Source organism: Lathyrus oleraceus, chromosome 1 (assembly GCF_024323335.1).
Source record: "Lathyrus oleraceus cultivar Zhongwan6 chromosome 1, CAAS_Psat_ZW6_1.0, whole genome shotgun sequence".
In the NCBI taxonomy this organism is placed as follows: Eukaryota; Viridiplantae; Streptophyta; class Magnoliopsida; order Fabales; family Fabaceae; genus Lathyrus; species Lathyrus oleraceus.
In genome coordinates, this window is record NC_066579.1 from 127,972,129 (window position 1) to 127,991,704 (window position 19,576).

Genomic DNA, 19,576 nt, shown 5'->3' on the forward strand with positions numbered 1-19,576 from the left:
ATTTGTGAGGATACCTTAGCATTCGAAGGGACCATCATCATTTAACCGTAGGCTACACCGAAGGGTCATCGAGGGACAAAGGCAACATTCGAGGGACTATGATGATTTAACCGAAGGGTCTTTGCTAAGTGTATCCCCATATTCGCGGGACATGACCATAATACCGTAATCGTAGGGTAACAAAGAGAGGTCCAAGATCACTTATTTAAAGGCAAAGTTTGACAATTAATTAGATAGCCATAATCAATTAGATAATTAGGTCCACGTTTAAATTGGTGAAATCAATACATTAAAATCAACTAGGTAATTTAGGATGAATCTCCACATTAAAATTAAGTAATTCAGAATCCATCTCCATAAGGGTATCCCACACATAAGGTGGAATACCTAGCCGGCCGTTTCCTCGGGAATATGTAAGCCTTTACACAATTCAGCACACGGGTAAGAACATCGAGATAAAGTACAATTGAAAATTGCACCACAAAGTAAACACAACAGTCATAAGGTCAGGCCAAATAATGCAGAATTATCATAAACCTTGATTAGGTAAACATAAGGCAGCACAGACAAAAAACAAAACAGCCCCTGTCCCGTTCGCTCCTGCTTCGCTTGGCGAAGGCTTAGCGAGGGCTCGCTCCAGGCTCGCTTAGCGATGTGCTAGCGAGCGGCTACGGGTTTTGAGTTTGATAGCGGCATGATCTCCGGAACCCTGAACTTTATGGCCTTTAATTACAGGAATGGCATGGACAAACATTCAGGATATTCAGGCATACTTAAATTCACATGTGAAATCAAATTACATATCCGAAAATTTAATCATGATGCCTTATGTATGTAGAGATTACCGATTAAAAGTATAAACAGTAGTGATACGCAAACCTGTTTGCAACTGAGCTGCGATGTTGAAGGGACTGACCACTCTTGGTATCGGATGGAGTTGGGCGGCGGTAGCTTCGGAGCGGATGAGCGGCCTTCAGGGTTTCTTTACTCAGAATTCTTTAAGTTAGTCTCCAGGGTTTCTATGCCAGGGTTTCCGTCCGTCTTCGTCTGTGTCTCTTTCTGACTGAAGCTTGGCTATTTATAATGCTCTTGTTGTGACCTAATGGGCTCAGAATGAAGCCCAAAAATTCTGATATTCGCAAACTTCGCTAGGCGAGCGTGTAGCGAAGGGTTCGCCAGGCGAAGGATATGCTCGCCTAGCGAGCAGGCCATCTGTGACCTAATGGGCTCAGAATGAAGCCCAATAATTCTGGTATTCGCAAGCTTCGCTAGGCGAAGGAGTTGCTCGCCTAGCGAGCAAGTTAGTTTGGGCCTTTTTCTGGATTGGGTCTGTTGTGAGCTGGGCTTTTGTTCCTTTAAGGTCAGTGCCTTGCAGAATAAGTTGGAGTGCCTTGAAAAATGCCTTGTAATATTAACGGGCAAATTTTGGGGTATGACACACCGGCTTATTTATCATATAAATCGTCTATCACATGCATCAACATACATTCACATGCACCAACATACATAATGAAACAGTTATGGCCCCTATCACAATTGTTCTCCCAAGCCAATGAGAGAACCTAAGCTAACCTAATAACGATCTAAGCTTCTCCAAGCAAGATCTTCAAGGTTGTCCTCCTTTGATATTGAATTCTTCTCTTTATTCATAACATTACATTACATAAAAGAAACTCATTTTACATACGGGGGAGTGACATGAGAAAAGAAGTTACATTAAGAGATTAAAAGAGAGGCACGACACGCAGGTCGTATTTTAAAAACCCAAAACAAAATAAAGGAAAACTAAGACCATAACCGATCACCACAAGACAATAATAATAAACACATTATTATTAATTTTAATTCTTTTAATTAATTAAAACTAAACTAAATTTCGGCGACCAATCACACTACGCAGAGTTAGCCGGGGGTCCGCTGCCCTGATCGCATAAGTCTTTGACAACACAACCCTTGTGCCGTCACAACCCTAACCGCATAACTCTTTGACAACACAACCCTTGTGCCATCATTAACCCTAATGCACCAATTTCAGACCGTCAAACACATCTCGATTGTTGATTCAGTATGATTGATCAACATGTCATTGCTTCACCATACTAATGTCGGATCAAGAAGCAAACAACCATTGATCACTCAAAGGAAAACAACCATTAAGTGTTTGAATGAACGAAACAGAAACAATATATCATATATACCGTATTTTGCATCAGGATTACTTATATCATATATATAACTTGATCGATCTCAATTGCATAACCTATGGACGATCGATGTATCGCTGCTTCACCATACTAATATCGGATTCCGAAGCATAGTCAACATCAATCATCCAAATCGTACACACATGATGCCAAATTTAATTACTCATTTATTCTTTGATTCATTCTGTCTTTTAATCGTATTAATACTGAAAATACAGAAAATAAACATCTCTCAGATGCATGTTTTCGTAAGTGCTCTGATACCACTAAAGAAGAAGAGCGATCCAAAACGCAGCGGAATTTAAAGTTTCTCCTTTAGCGATCCTTACAAATGGGCATGATCAGTGATAGAATCGTTACCTCTTGTGGCGATTGTATCCTTTGGTGCAGATCTACTGAGCGATCACGAACGTTGAACGATGACAACGCCTCTACTCAGTCCACACGAACGGATTCCTTCAATCTCAGTGCTAGCTGCTACGCATGAAGGCTTTGAGTGAGAGAGAGAGAGAGAGAAAAACAAAATTGCAACTGCACAAATGCTTCTACACAAGGGTTCTATTTTTAGAACAACTTGTCTGGGCTGCAAGCTAAAAAGCCCACTAAAGTGTATGTGGCCCATATATTATAATATGCCAAAATCACTTAAGCGCGTGGTACCTTACCATATTTCGTATTCTACTTAAGTACAACGTACCTTACGATGTTCTACAATTCACTTGAGGGCACCGTACATTACAATATTCCTTAGTTACTCTATCTCACATCAATCCGTCCTTTTGTGTGTGACCCTGTAGGTTTTCGCGGCATTGGCAATTATATTAAATCACGTATTTAACATAATAAACAATGAGTGGTATCTATAAACACATCATTGCTATCCAAGACACGAAAATGTCATGTGATCTGACAAATCCTTTTGTGATAATACTTATGTGTACAATCACCCTTTTTCCCTTATGTCTATATTGAACACAAGGCATAGACCGTGTCATCCTTGTCCAGTTCAATATTGGGCCCATAGACATTTATCCTGTTACGCAGGATGGGCAAATTCCATCTAGGTCACTCATGTCCCTTAGCATGCTTCGTGGAGTACCCATCAACTGTCTTTATGGTCATCCAGTTACGGACAATGTTTGATCAGTAATAAGGCACTCGACTCTACATCTAGGGTCCATAGTAGTTTCAGGTCGAAGGATGGTATACACCATTATCACCATGAGAATAACTTATGACACTTGCATAACATTTATATAGTATTCTCATAGCGGGTCAATCCAGTATAAATATTACTCTTAATATTCATACCTATGTTTAAGACTTGATAACTCCTTATGCATGATTCATGAGATGTGATCATCAGTCTATATACATAATACTCTTAATGCTTTAATGTTATCCCACTTCACAATAAAGCTCGACTATGGATACTTTAAGAATAGTGTCCTTATGTTTAATGTGATCTCATGATTAAGTCGTACTTGATACATTAAAGGGACTATCTATTCTAGGGACTTTATTAGACAAACATAATAAATAAAAAGCCTTTTATTATTAATAAATAATTCGATAAAAGTACCAAAAGTATTGGCCTCTAGGGCTTACACCAACAGAAACACCGATGCACTACCTCACTTCCAGACCTTATGTCATACATGTAACAAAATTGTCATTCCTCCTCCACTGTATGGAATTACTCATAACACTTATCCCACATTAGTAGATCAATCTTATCCTACTAGCAGATTGACATTTTTCTCAAAACTCCGATAAATCCATCCAAAATAAATCCTCACTTCCCGACTCCCTTAGAGTTACCCGATTGCTTGGACCATGCACTACTCTTCAATTTCACATTACCTAAATCACAACTCCTAATGAAGCTTCAACTGAGCTATCTGGTTCTCCTTACTTTATAACCCTTTACTTGAGTCTACCCTTGAATTACAAGCTCTACACAACCTTCAAAGTCCCCGTGGTCGCTCAACCATAATCCTACCTACCATGAACATAGCATTAGGTTGATCAGGCTGATACGTCTCGTGACTGTATATAAAATATAGTCTATCGGGTACTTGACTGCAAGTGCACAGTCCAGTCGTTTTAGTTTTAAAAGATATCGAACCCACATGGACTAATGGTCAAACTAATGCTATCGATGTTACTATGTTTAGCTAAGGAGATAATTTTTAGAGGTTTGGTTGAACAAAAATTAAATCTAAAGTAAGTTAAGTTTTCAAGAAAATACTAATGGAGGGATATCAGTATGCAACACATTAATCGTCAGGGATTCGATAAGTCACCGGTTTATATTTTAAGTACCAAATATCTTTCAGTAGAAAATACTCATTTAAAAGGCTTTATCTCACACTCTCGTGATTGTTGACTCGGACTATACTTTTAAGTCAGAATGTATGCTCTCGCCGTCCCATTTGAAGTTAAAAATACTTTTTGAAAATAAATAAGTTCTAATTGCTTTTAAAGTGCTCTCACTGTTTTTAAAATCAATGCCTAATTTTTACCATCCAGTTCGACCCTCACGCTCTCGCGATTGTCGGTTCTCACCTTAGTTAATTTCCCACTCTCGTGGCAAAACCGTATTAAATAGCTTCTCACTCTCGTGACAAAGTTAATTAAATTTGAATTAAAAACCACAGCCAAAAAGATTATTTGAGAAAAGAAGTTTACAACGATTATTATTAAATCCCGTATAATTAAATTATTTACATACCGATACCGGTAGTTTAGCCGGACATGTTAATTAATGCAAACACAGAAGAACATAAACAGACCAACAATAAGGCAAACATGATTAAATAATAAAGCAATAATAATAATAATAATTGAATAAAAACCTGGAACTTTGATTAATCGAATATGCCGAATCTTGAAGTACTTGAGCAATCCTCCACAGGTCGGTAGGATTCTGCTTCTTCGAAATAATTACTTAAACTAAATTAAATAAATTGCAGTAGTTCCCCAGTGTAGGAAACTACTACTTTTGGCTAAATGAAAAACAGAAAGGGAAGGGAAAAATCAAAGCTCTGAACGAAACGGTAAACAAATTGCGGTAAAAGAAAACAGTGTTGCTGAAGAAAAATAATAGAAAACAAAATTCCAGTGGAAAATAAAATGCAGAGAAAGATCTTAAAAGTTGGCTTCAGAGAGGAAAATCCCGCGTGCCCGTAGGTTTCCAACTTCCGTCCTTTTATAGTATCTATTTGGTCTTCATAGTTGAGAGAAATAAGGATGACTTGGTTGAGTGAGAGATTCACGGGAAAGTGGGTTGAGGAGCGAAAAATGGGGTGTGTGGATCACTTCTGTTGAACAATTCATTATGCTGCTTTTGGCCTTGTGACGGTCGTGGTGGGCCTGTGACGTTCGTCACAACCAGGGCGTGACGGTCGTGACGAGGCTTGTGACGGTCGTCACCTGCACATAATTCATTTTTCTCGTTTTTCTGTTGTTTCTCTTATGTTTCTTCTTCTTTTCCTTCCTTTTCTATACTTTGCTCATTTAAGCATGTGAATTAAAATACCTGCAAAAATAACTCGAACATTTGCGAAATAATCGGAACATAAATGAAGATGGTAGGATTTTTGAATGTAAATCAAGGCAAATATGCGATGTATTTTCGCGTTATCAAACTCCCATATACTTGAACCTTTGCTTGTCCTCAAGCAAATAATCAGTATAAAGTTCATAACATTAGTTAAATGCGAATACATGACAAATTTCCAATTCGTACGTGGTTGTTAGGTATTCCGTTAGAATGAAAGATACTCAAATAAAACACTAAAGATACAATGATGACACAAGCAATAAGCATTAACATAGATCTCTCTTTTTTACAAACCAGTTCGAATCATCCTATTATAGCTTAACCTAATGCTTCTCGTTCATATTTCACCTGGTTTCATTCTAGCGCAATCACATTAAGCCATTTTCCTTTACACGCACTTAGTGAAGTAGCCGGTTAGTGGCTTTGATATTTTTTTAGCACTGGGTCTGGTACACTAGTGTGGTAACCCTTTATATACCCCATTTGAAGGTTGTGGGGGATCGAACCGTAGTTCTCCCTACCGAGTCCAGTACCAGGTACCTCTGAACCAACCGACAACGAGTTTTTCTGTTCCTTCCTTTTGTACATCTTGCAACTGTTTGTATAGTGCATTTTCAATTTCTTGATAGCAAAAGTATGAAGGATCTTCTTAATTCGTAGGCATCAATCACTTATATTCATTGGCTCTTCACATGGTTTGTGTTTAAGACGGTGCTGACTGCTAGTATAAACTACTAGGGGTTAATCTAGAACGGAGACTTAAGGTATCAGTATAATGGGTATTCAAACTGATCTCGCAAAAGTGAGAGATCTAAGGTGTCAGGACGATATCAATCTTGTTAGATTCTTCTCAGCTTCCTAATAGAACCTATGTAGGATAACCTATATACTCGTAGGGTATGCATTTAACATTAAAAAAAAATTGTTATGGAAAATTAGATAGAAATAAATGACGATTAGATACGAACAAATAAGCGAAAGACAAATTTTTTGTTATGGCTAAAAATAGAAACAAATAAAGGAAAGAAACGGATTTCCTCCCACACTTAAACAAAGCATTATCCTCAATCCGATAAAATAAAGTGGGAAAAGGGGAAAAACATGAGGATCGCTACTCTTCGCCACGACGTTGGGCTATGCGTTCTCTAACTCTTGCTCGTGCACGTTCACTTCTACCACACTGGGTAGGATCCAACCCCACATGATGAGTGTACTCCTGGATGGCATCAACGTGATATGTCAAGGCACTTATCTCTTCAGAAAGTTCCGTCATCCCTTGGTCATGCCAGTTTGCATAGTCATGCTAATCCCTTTGTATTTGCTGGATTGCTTGCATCATTTCCGTCTGGCGCTCTTCCATCCTCTGGTTATGTCGCAACATCTCAGCCTAGATGTCTTCCATGGTGGAGGATCAACGCTCATTTCTTTGTTGGCTTCTCGAAGACGTCTCTACAGCATGCTCAGGAGGTGGCTGTGGCACCTGTCGATCCATCTCTTCTTCAATTTCATCGACTCCATTATCATTAGGATCATCCTCATTGGGCTCAGAAGCGTTCAGGTCAAAAATCCAATTTCCATATTCTGCGGATCTGTATGGTTCCTGTTGGGCATAATGATGCATCGAACTATCTTGTTCTGAACCACAGGGTGGTACTTCCCATCGTCTCTGATCTTGATGAGGTGCGAGGAACGACAATAGTCGATGTTGAGGAACTCGGCCGACAAGGCAGGTAAGTTGGTGAGCCTATCCCCCAGATTCAGGCCTAATGCTATGGAGGTAATGATTCCTCCAAAACAGAATGCCGTGTTGCCTCTCATGCAGGCAGCCTGGATGTTGGCCAATAAGAATGGGGTGGCATTGAATGCCACTGGAGTGAACACACAGTGAAGGAAAAAAAGTTCCTTAGAGTTTACCTTATGGTTGTTGACTCTTCCGAAAACCGTGTGTCCTAAGACTCGGTGGAAATATCTTATAGCCGGGTTGTGGATGTACGTTGCGTTGAGCGCATCCCAGCTTATGACGTTCACGTTGGTAAGGCTGTGCCACACTCCAAATTCTATTTCCGACCATCTGTCAGGGATACAACAGTGAACTCCATCTCCATGTCGGAAACCAAGTATTCGCGCTATTTAAGTTTGGTTTAAGGAATCTCGGTACCGAACATTCTAAATGTGGCGGCTCCGGTGAAGAACTGAGTTGCACCGGGAGGTGTTATATAGGAGAAAGAACTCAGTAATTCCAGGATCAGTGCCTTATAAGTTAGTTGTGGCTTGGTTCAGAGGTGCGTCAAACCAGAGGTGTTCAGCATCCATTCCACGCCATCTGAAAGCCCCAACTCCGTCAGACAGTCATTATCAACGTACCTCGTAGGTTGGACTGAACGTTGATAGAACCTGAGGTAGTTGTCTCTTTGTCATTCACCGACTTCTCCCTCTCTGAATGGGATATTTGAAAGGTCGGGAGCAGGTCTCTCTTGACAGGCCATTGAGTGTGCGAATTGCAAATATAGGCTTTGATGGAAGAGATGGATTTCGTGAGTTATAGGGAACCCACTCGTTCTTGCTTAAAATAGGAGGTGGTGGAAGGGTTAATGGAGAAATAAGTGGTGTGAGTGGGATGGTTAAGGAAAACAAAAGGATTAAATGAGGAGGAAGAAGAGAAATGCGTCTGTTTAAATAGGGAAACAGAACGCGCCTTCTGGATCCATGACGAGCGTCACAGGGCTGTTACAGTCGTCATGCATAACGGTCTTGTGTAACGGTCACATGCAACGGTCATATGTAACAGTCATATACTTCATGTGTGACGGGCGTGGCGCTTCTGTGACGGGCGTCACGCTTTTGTGACGGGCGTAACACATCATGTGACGCTCGTCACATGCAACGGTCACAATTTTGCAAAAATGCCAAAAAAATATATAAATTAAAATAAAAAGAAATAAAAAATTTACTGCATGCTTAATTTCTAACTGTTTGCATGTTATGAGTGAATTATACTGTCAGTACCATATCAAAAATAAAGATTATTATAACTAGAAAAAGGTAAAGATAGTAACAGTATAGAAAAACAGTAATAAAATAATTGCACCAGCAGTACAAAATAAAATAACAGCAGTATGAAATTAACAGCAGTAACAAAATTAAACTGACGGAGGTAAATTAAATTGATCACAGAAGCAAAAGAAATAACAATGTCATTTATATTAAATGTAAAGACGAAAGTTAAATGTGACATTAAGCATTAAAAAGAATAATAGCAATAAAGTGCTCCCTCCCCACACTAAAACATAGCAGTGTCCTCATTGCTTTAATGTGAGTAGGAAAATTTAGCGATCGATGTAATTAGCCACGGTGTTGTCCCAAAGTAGCTACGACCTGATTCAAGTGATCAAACTGTTCGACGATGACATCCATTAAGCCTAAGACATCAAGGCGCATGCTTTTTAGTTCATATTTCACATTAGTAATGTCAGTGTGGAAACCATTCAAACGGGTAAGGATTATGGTCATATTATCGGCATAGGATGGAATTTCTGGTTCATCCAGATTATAGTAGTTTGGAGGGGTTTCAGGGTCAGATTCATCAACAGAGATAGGGTCATCTAAATACTCATAAATAGGTGGTGTCTCAGGAGGTGATGGTGGAGCAATGTGGTGTTCATCTAAATCATATAGCCAGTTATTTCGGTTATGAACACTTGTTCTCTCATGGTTTGGTAAGGTAAATAGCCGGACAACTTCATTATTAATTAGGTAGTCAAAAGTGTCCGGCCCAAGGTTTCCTATAATTCTTCGGTCGAAGCAAAAGTCAATATCCATGGGTCGGATGTGTCCAAAAGGTGTATGCTCGTTAAGTGGACGTCTAAGTCCAATGGCATCATCTATCATGGTTACTAAGCCACCTATTATGATTGGGGCGCGATTGTTCTTTGCAAGATGAACAAATATTTCCATCATAAATGTTATAGCAGTGACATGTCAACCTTGGTCGACACAGAGTAAGATGAAAAGTTCACCCCTTGACACTAAGGTGTTGTTTGCTTCTTTTCCAAATAGGGTGTGGGCTAGTATTTTGTGGAAGTAGCGGATAGCAGGGTTGTGTATCATTTGGGAGTGCATCTCGTGTGGGTCAGGGTGGTGGTCTCCAGTTAAACTACCCCAAAAGTAATCTAGGTCGATGTCATCGATTAATTCCTCCTGGCGGGTAGTGAATACAAATGGGCCACTAGGAAATCCTAGAAGGTCAGCAAGGTCTCTACGGTTATAAGTGAAATCCATACCAAATAGCCTAAAGGAAATCAACCCGTTGTTGAGTCCGTAACCATGCTCGGGGTTGTAAACTGGGGAGCTAAGGAATTCTAGGGTAAGCTCACAGTATGTGACAAACCTTCTCTTAATAGCAGCCTTCTCCCAACCTAGCTCGTTAAACATAAACAAGATTCTATTGCGGATACCTAACCTATCCATGGTAGGTCCATCATAATATATGGATAAAGCCATATCCTTCTGAGCTAAATAATCATAACGCCTTCTCTGAACTCAGCCTCTGAAAATTGTATCTACTGGTTGCATGATGAAAGTTAGTTACTAACTAGTTATAAATTCGCCTATTAATCAGTATCCAATATTTCTAAGTTAGTAACGAGAAACAACAAGTAGATTATTGCATAGAATCAAGGAAAGGGAGAAAAATAAAAGTAATAGTCAAAGAAGGAAAACGCTTAAAATGAAAAACATAAAAATAACAAAATCAATAGAAAATTAAAAAGAGGCGGATTGTCTCCCACTAAGCACTTTGTTTAATGTCGTAAGTTCGACAGTAACGTTGCAATATATTAGTTTTGGGGTTGAGAGGGCAACTCTATAAGTCTTAGACTATTTGAATAGTCTTTATTGTCAATATTATGATAATGTTTTAATCGCTGTCCGTTTACCATGAACGGTTCACTATTTCTACCCTTGATCTCTATCGCACCGCTTTTAAAGACTTTTGTAATTTCGAAAGGGCCTGACCACCTAGATTTAAGTTTTCCCAGAAAAAGCTTAAGTCTTGAGTTTAATAGTAGCACTATGTCGCCGACATTAAACTCTTTCCTAGATATACGTTTATCGTGCCATTTTTTGGTTCGTTCTTTGTATATCTTGGCATTCTCATAGGTGTCTAGTCTGAGTTCTTCCAATTCGTGAATGTCTAAAATTCGCTTCTCACCTACGGAAGTATAATTTAGATTTAGGGTCTTAATTTCCCAATAAGCTTTGTGTTATAACTCCACAGGGAGATGACATGATTTACCATAAACTAATTTAAAGGGTGTGGTCCCTATTGGGGTCTTAGAGGTTGTCTTATATGCCCACAGAGCTTCATTTAGTTTAGATGACCAGTCTTTTCTAGATATTCCGACAGTCTTTTCTAGAATTTGTTTGATCTCTCTATTCGAAACTTCGACTTGCCCACTGGTTTGTGGGTGATACGGTGTTGCTACACGGTGTCAGACTCCATACTTCAGAAGAAGTTTGCCAAAGATATTTTATATGAAATGGGAGCCACCGTTACTAACTACTAATTTTGGCACACCGAATCTAGAAAAGATTATGTTCTTGAACAGCTTAATCACTACTCTTGTGTCATTTGTAGGAGAAGCTACAACCTCGATCCATTTTGAAACGTAATCGACAGCTACGAGTATGTACTTATTACCAAAAGAAGACGGGAATGGTCCCATGAAGTCAATCCCCCACACATCAAAAACTTCCACTTTTAAGATGCCTGTTTGTGGCATTTCGTCGCGTCTTGAAATGTTACCAGTGCGTTGGCACCGGTCGCAATTTATAACCGCATTATGGACATCTTTCCATAGAGTGGCCAAAAGAGGCCAGATTGTAAGATCTTAGCACAAGTTTTTGAAGTGCTTGCGTGCCCACCATAGGGAGCGGAATGGCAATGAGAGATTATATCGTCTATTTCATCCTCAGGAACACATCGACGGAAAATACCGTCGGTGCCTCTTTTGAAAAGCAGAGGTTCATCCTAGTAGTATTGTTTTAGATCATGAAAGAATTTCTTCTTTTGTTGGTATGATAGGTCTGGTGGAAGTGCTCCAACAGCTAGGTAGTTGACAAAATCAGCGTACCATGGCAGAGTTATATTTGTATGAATTTCTTCCACGGATTCTTCTATTTTGGTATCATTTAAGGTTAGCTCAGACATGTCACTTTCCATTTGGGCTATAAGTTGTTCGTAAGGGAAATCATTATTGATTGGAATTTGTTCAGGCTTATTCCCTTCGATTCGCGATAAGTGGTCTGCTACTACGTTCTCAGTACCCTTCTTATCTTTTATTTCTAAGTCAAATTCTTGTAAGAGTAGGATCCATCTCAAGAGTCTTGGTTTGGCATACTTCTTACTTAGAAAATATCTAGTAGCAACGTGATCAGTATAGATGACGATTTTCGCTCCTACTAAGTAAGAACCGAATTTGTCTAAAGCGAACACAATGGCTAGCAGTTCCTTTTCAGTGGTGGCGTAATTCATTTGGGCAGGATCTAATGTTCTACTTACGTAGTAGATCGCATGAAGTTTTTTATCCTTTCTTTGTCCTAGCACTGCGCCTACGGCATAGTCACTAGCATCACACATGATTTCGAATGGTAATCACCAATCAGGTGGTTGCATGATAGGTGCGGTGATTAAATATGTTTTTAATTGTTCAAATATTGTTAAACATTTCTCATCAAAGATAAAGTCAGCTTCTTTCATTAATAAACCAGTTAGTGGTTTGGTAATTTTCGAGAAATCTTTGATAAAGCGTCGGTAGAAACCGGCATGTCCTAAGAAGCTTCGTATTTCTCGTACGGTTTTCGGAGGTTGAAGAATCTCTATGATTTCGATATTAGCTTTGTCTACTTCAATTTCTGTATCAGATACTACATGTCCTAACACGATTCCTTGTTGGACCATGAAATGGCATTTCTCCCAATTCAAGACGAGATTCACCTTCACGCATCTTTCAAGTACCATTTCAAGGTTTGACAGACATCCTTCGAAGCTATGCCCATAAACAGAAAAATCGTCCATAAAGACTTCCATAATGTCGTCTATAAAGTCAGCGAAGATTGACATCATGCATCTTTGGAATGTTGCGGAAGCGATGCATAGTCCAAATGGCATTCATCGATAAGCAAATGTACCATAAGGGCATGTGAAAGTTGTTTTCTCTTGGTCGTCAGGATGGATAGGAATTTGAAAGAATCCTGAATAACCGTCTAGATAGCAGAAGTAGGAATGCTTAGCCAATCGTTCAAGCATTTGATCAATGAAAGGCAGAGGAAAATGATCCTTTCGAGTGGCTTTGTTTATTTTCCTATAATCGATGCACATTCTACTTCCGGTCGCAACTCTTTGTGCTATAGATTCGCCCTTCTCGTTTTTAACAACTGTAATACCCCCTTTTCTTGGGTACTACATGAACGGGGCTAACCCATTGACTATCGGAGATCGGGTATATGATTCCTGCATCTAATAACTTCTTTACTTCATCCTTGACTATAGTACTTAAGATTGGGTTGATCCTTCTCTGGTGTTCTCTAGAGGTTTTACAATCTTCCTCTAGCATAATGTGATGCATACAGATAGAAGGACTTATTCCTTTTAGGTCGGCAATGTTGTAGCCTAACGCAGTTGGACATTTTCTTAAGACATCTAGTAACTTTTCAGTTTCCATCTGCCCTAAGTCTGCGTTGACTATTACTGGTCTTTTGAGTTCAGTGTCTAGGAATTCATATCTTAGGTTCTTTGGTAGTGTTTTTAATTCTAAGTCTGGTTTCTTCGGGCATGGTATGTGATTGGGTGTAAGTGTTAAGCATTTACTTAGACTATCATTTTGGTATGGTTCACGCCAATTATCATCTTTAAAGATTGGAGGGATTTGGATTTTCATTATATCAGAATATGTGGTTTCTTGCATCTCCATCTCTCTTACGCGCTCGTCTATGACATCAAGTAGATAACATGTATCGTCTATAGTTGGCGCTTGTAAGAATTATGTCAAGATGAATTCAACCTTTTCTTCTCCAACTTCGAATGTTAGCTTACCTCTTTTCACGTCTATTATGGCTCCGGCGGTAGCTAAGAATGGCCTTCCTAATATAATAGGTGTAGTGGCATCTTCTTTGATGTCCATGATTATGAAGTCTGTAAGAATGTAGAATTGTCATACACATACTGGGACATTCTCTAGTATACCAACAGGATATTTGATTGAGCGGTCAGCTAGTTGAACAAACATCTTGGTTGATCTTAGTTCTCCCATGTTGAGCCTTTTACAGATGGTTAAGGGAATTACACTAATGTTGGCTCCTAAGTCGCATAGAGCTTTGTCTATGACGAACTTTCCAATGACACAGGGTATGGAGAAACTACCTGGGTCTTTTAGTTTGGGAGGCATGTTGTTTTGGATTATTGCACTACACTCAACAGTAAGTGTAACTGTTTCATTATCCTCGATCTTTTTCTTATTGGATAGGATCTCTTTAAGAAATTTGGCATATGAGGGCATTTGTGTGATGGCTTCTGTAAAGGGAATTGTAATATTCAGTTGCTTCAGAAGTTCAACAAATTTCCTAAATTGCCCTGTAGTTTTAGAATTTGCGAGTCTTTGAGGATACGAAATGGGTGGTTTATAAGGCGGTGGAGGCACATAAGGTTTTTCTTTCTCTTCGGCCTATTGAGTATTATCTTCCTTCTCCTTCGGTTCACTTGCCTTCTCAGTTGTTGTTTTGTCTGGTTTTTGATACATGGCAGGATTTTGGAGTCTTAGATCTACAAGTCCGTCTAGTTCTTTTCCACTTCTCAATATAACGACATTTACATGTACTTTTGGATTAGGTTGTGGCTGTCCAGGAAATGTGCCAGCGGGAGCAGCAGAAGATGCTTGTTGTTGTGCCACTTGTGAAATCTGTGTTTCAAGCATTTTGTTGTGGGTGGCTAAGGCGTCTACTTTGCTTGCTAATTGTTTAAGTTGCTCACTGGTATGTATGTTTTAGTTCAAGAAGTCTTTGTTTGTTTGAGCTTGGGTAGCTATGAAGCTTTCCATCATTAGTTCAAGGTTGGTCTTCCTAGGCATGTTAGGAGCATTAGTAGTTGGCTTTTGATATCTAGGTGGAACAGCGGGTGCTTGGCCAAGTGCATACAAGGCGTTGTTGTTCTTGTACGAAACGTTGGGATGGTTTTTCCAACCTGGGTTGTAGGTATTCGAATAAGGATTTCCTTGTGCATAATTTACTTGATCAGTGGGGACTCTTGCTAATATTTGACATTCTGGTGCAGTGTGTCCAGGAATTCCACATAACTCGCAGTTTGGAGTTACGGCAGCCACGGTGGTTGCGGGTGGTATGGTCAAGTTGTCTAACTTTTGAACAAAGGCATCTACCTTTGCATGGACGTGGTCAAGGCTACTGATTTCATCCATTCCACCTTTCTTTTGGGACTTTTCTATTGGAGTTCTTTCACGTCCCCATTGGTAATGGTTTTGGGCCATGTTTTCAATGAGTTGATAGGCTTCGTTGTATGGCTTGTCCATAAGTGCACCGCCTGTGGCAGCGTCTACTGTCAGTCTTGTGTTATACAAAAACCCATTGTAAAATGTGTGAATGATTACCCAGTCTTTGAGACCGTGATGTGGACATGTCCTCATCATGTCTTTGTATCTCTCCCACGCGTCGTAGAGAAATTTTGCATCTTTTTATTGAAATCCGTTGATTTGAGCTCTCAGCATAGCAGTTTTGCTTGGCAGAAAATATCGGGCTAAGAAAACGTTCTTCAGCTCTTCCCATGTAGTAACTGAGTTGGATGGCAAGGATTGCAACCAAGCCCAAACTCTGTCTCTTAGAGAGAAAGGAAAAAGATGTAGTCTTATCAATATGCAACACATTAATCGTCAGGGATTCGATAAGTCACCGGTTTATATTTTAAGTACCAAATATCTTTCAGTAGAAAATACTCATTTAAAAGGCTTTATCTCACACTCTCGTGATTGTTGACTCGGACTATACTTTTAAGTCAGAATGTACGCTCTCGCTGTCCCATTTGAAGTTAAAAATACTTTTTGAAAATAAATAAGTTCTAATTGCTTTTAAAGTGCTCTCGCTGTTTTTAAAATCAATGCCTAGTTTTTACTATCCAGTTCGACCCTCACGCTCTCGCGATTGTCGGTTCTCACCTTAGTTAATTTCCCACTCTCGTGGCACAACCGTATTAAATAGCTTCTCACTCTCGTGACAAAGTTAATTAAATTTGAATTAAAAACCACAGCCAAAAAGATTATTTGAGAAAAGAAGTTTACACCGATTATTATTAAATCCCGTTTAATTAAATTGTTTACATACCGATACTAGTAGTTTATCCAGACATGTTAATTAATGCAAACACAGACGAACATAAACAGACCAACAATAAGGCAAACGTGATTAAATAATAAAGCAATAATAATAATAATTGAATAAAAACCTAGAACTTTGATTAATCGAATATGCCGAATCTTGAAGTAGTTGAGCAGTCTTCCACAAGTCGGTAGGATTCTGCTTCTTCGAAACAATTGCTTAAACTAAATTAAATAAATTGCAATAGTTCCCCAGTGTAGGAAACTACTACTTTTGGCTAAATGAAAAACAGAAAAGGAAGGGAAAAATCAAAACTCTGAACGGAACGGTAAACAAATTGCGGTAAAAGAAAACAGTGTTGCTGAAGAAAAATAATAGAAAACAAAATTGCTGTGGAAAATAAAATGCAGAGAAAGATCTTGAAAGTTGGCTTCAGAGAGGAAAATCCCTCGTGCCCGTAGGTTTGCAACTTCCATCCTTTTATAGTATCTATTTGGTCTTCATAGTTGAGAGAAATAAGGATGACCTGGTTGAGTGAGAGATTCACGGGAAAGTGGGTTGAGGAGCGAAAAATGGGGCGTGTGGATCACTTCTGTTGAATAATTCATTACGCTGATTTTGGCCTTGTGACGGCCGTGGTGGGCCTGTGACGTTCGTCACAACCAGGGCGTGACAGTCGTGACAAGGCTTGTGACGGTCGTCACCTGCACAAAATTCATTTTTCTGGTTTTTCTGCTGTTTCTCTTCTGTTTCTTCTTCTTTTCCTTCCTTTTCTATACTTTGCTCATTTAAGCATGTGAATTGAAATACCTGCAAAAATAACTCGAACACTTGCGGAATAATCAGAACATAAAAGAAAATGATACGATTTTTGAATGTAAATCAAGGCAAATATACGATGTTGGCTAAAGACACATATGAGACATGAATAGATTTACTTATGATGTTTCAAGGCTAGGTCGAGAATCGACCTGCTATGGTACCAACTGTAACAATTCGTATAATATATATCTAGAATAATATCATACAAGTGTTATTATTTGGTACTGATACAACATAAGAGCCTAAAGGCACCATTATATACCCATGTCCAAACTAAAACATGAATGACACATGTCATACAATAAAGCATAAATAATAAAAATCTAATAACTATGTACAATATCTTCATTGTACACAGCTCCATAGTGGAAGATCACAACAACTGCATCCCTTGAAACATCAGTAGATAACTTCTCTTGAATTCAACCTGTAAGGAATACCTGAAAAATAACAACGATAATGGGATGAGATAATAATCTCAGTGAGTTCTCCTACCCTATGGTTCCACTCAGCTCTACAGGGTTGCTACCTAATTTCTAACTCAAATATTCACCTTTTGTTACTTGTGCATCATTCACACAATGTAACTAGGACTTGAGCAACTAAGAGATATTCTCAATGTATGGAAACATGTCATTTGAGTGCATCCACTCACTAAATCACAATTCAAATTCACGAAACATCAATCCCCGAATGGACTTACGTCTAAGCCAGGCTCGGTTCATGCATGCTCGTATGATTCTACTTTCACGGTGGATATCGGGTCCTCTATGAGGCTTGATCCTCAGTTCAAGCGACCGTCACTTGTATGGGCCTCTAACCCACTTAGGGTATCTTTCACCGTATGGGCCTCTTACCCACTTAGGTTTCCACCTTTCTCCCATGTCCGCCATGGTTGGGGCTCAAACCCAATTGAGGCACGAATCATTGGTGCCACATCCTCACTTACCACCTTACCTAAGCCCTTGAAGTGGTATGTGCACAATCACAACTAATTCCGAATACGTGGTCAATTCTCAACAACAAATAGGACTTTTGGAACAAATGTTCCTTACCAAATATCAAACAAATTCTCATGATATCATATCAATTCTCATGGCATCATAACATGATCCATTCTCATTACATAAATCACACATGTTTCATGCAAAGCGTATTAATTTGCTTACCAAGTGAATACTTATCCACAATACACACCTAGATACCGTTGCGTTCATACATGAAACACACATAATGGTATAACATGTCACAATAAACCCTTGGCATATCTGAATCACGACATACTCATCAGTATCTTAGGTTATTCAAATCGTTATACACAAACAAGTCAAACATAATCAAGCATACAATCATCACTATCATCTACCAAGCATTAGTGGTTAGTTCATGGTCTCTCATCACCATGCAATATCTCATTATATTAGCTTTCCAAAGCTTCAAGTCTCATATCGATCGGATTCATGGTTCTTGAGTTATGGTGGAAACAAGAACCACATATTTTAACCTAACTAATATTCTAGGTTAAACCCATCCATTCTCATGTAAATCGATCGATTAATGTTAAATTAATGCATGCACATCATGGTACAAGTTATAATACATCTAAAGTTGTTTAGAAACATGAAATAAGTGGTTTTAGGCAAAACAAGGCTGAACCAATCGATTGAGCTAGGAGTCAATCGATTGCATGAAGTTTCTGTAAAGTATTTTTCACAAATTTTACAGGACCAATCAATTGGGCATTGTAGTCAATCGATTGACATTAGCAAAATTCAGCTTTTTTCTTCACAGAATCGTGAACTAATCGATTGGTTATGCAACTTTTATGCAACCAATCGATTGACACATGCATAAACTCCAAAAAATACATCTTCTAAACTCATCCTTTGACATTGTTAATCACTCTAAATCATGGTAAGACATGTACCAACATAAGCTAATATGAATCAACAACGTAATCCACACAACATATCATCAGTTCATATAAGCAACATGAAAGATCACAAACAACATGTAACAACAAGGATACCTACCATATTATCCATTTTCTTCATGATTCAAGACAACAACAACAAACCCTAGTATTCTATATCATGAGAATCTTATTCTAAAGAGGAAACTAACTATAACTCACTTGATTCAAGAAGATGATGATGAGACTGATGATATGGAGATGAAGTTGGCGATGATGATGATGGAGATAAGTTGATGGTGGTATGATGAGTTTCTTCTTCCTTCCTCTTATTTTCTCTCTTCTTCCTCTTTCTTCTTCCTTCCTCCTATTTTCTCTCCTCCTCCTTCACGTTTTCTTCTTCTCTTTCTTTCTTGTTTTTCTTCCTTTCCCTTTTTCCACTTCCTGATAACTCTCTCTTCTCAATCTTATCCACACCTTTTCTTCCTATTCTTTCCACCACACAATATGTGTATAAATAGTATCATATAATATATAATATTATGTAATGATATAAAATATCATCTTGTAGTACCAATTCACCAATTATTAATGTTTTTAAAATGTCATCTCTTATACTTATTAATATAGGTTTGTCTCTTTTATTAATAATTAATCTCTTCAGAGATCACTGGTTACTCTATTGATTCCAATTGA

The 19,576-nt window shown here is 38.7% G+C and overlaps 1 non-coding gene across 1 annotated transcript; it reads left to right on the forward strand.

Annotated features, from left to right (window-relative positions):
• Positions 1 to 15,435: 15,435 nt before the first annotated feature.
• Positions 15,436 to 15,542, forward strand: LOC127116650 (small nucleolar RNA R71). Its single transcript, XR_007801458.1, has one exon. It is a non-coding gene; the product is annotated as a small nucleolar RNA R71 (small nucleolar RNA).
• Positions 15,543 to 19,576: the final 4,034 nt, after the last annotated feature.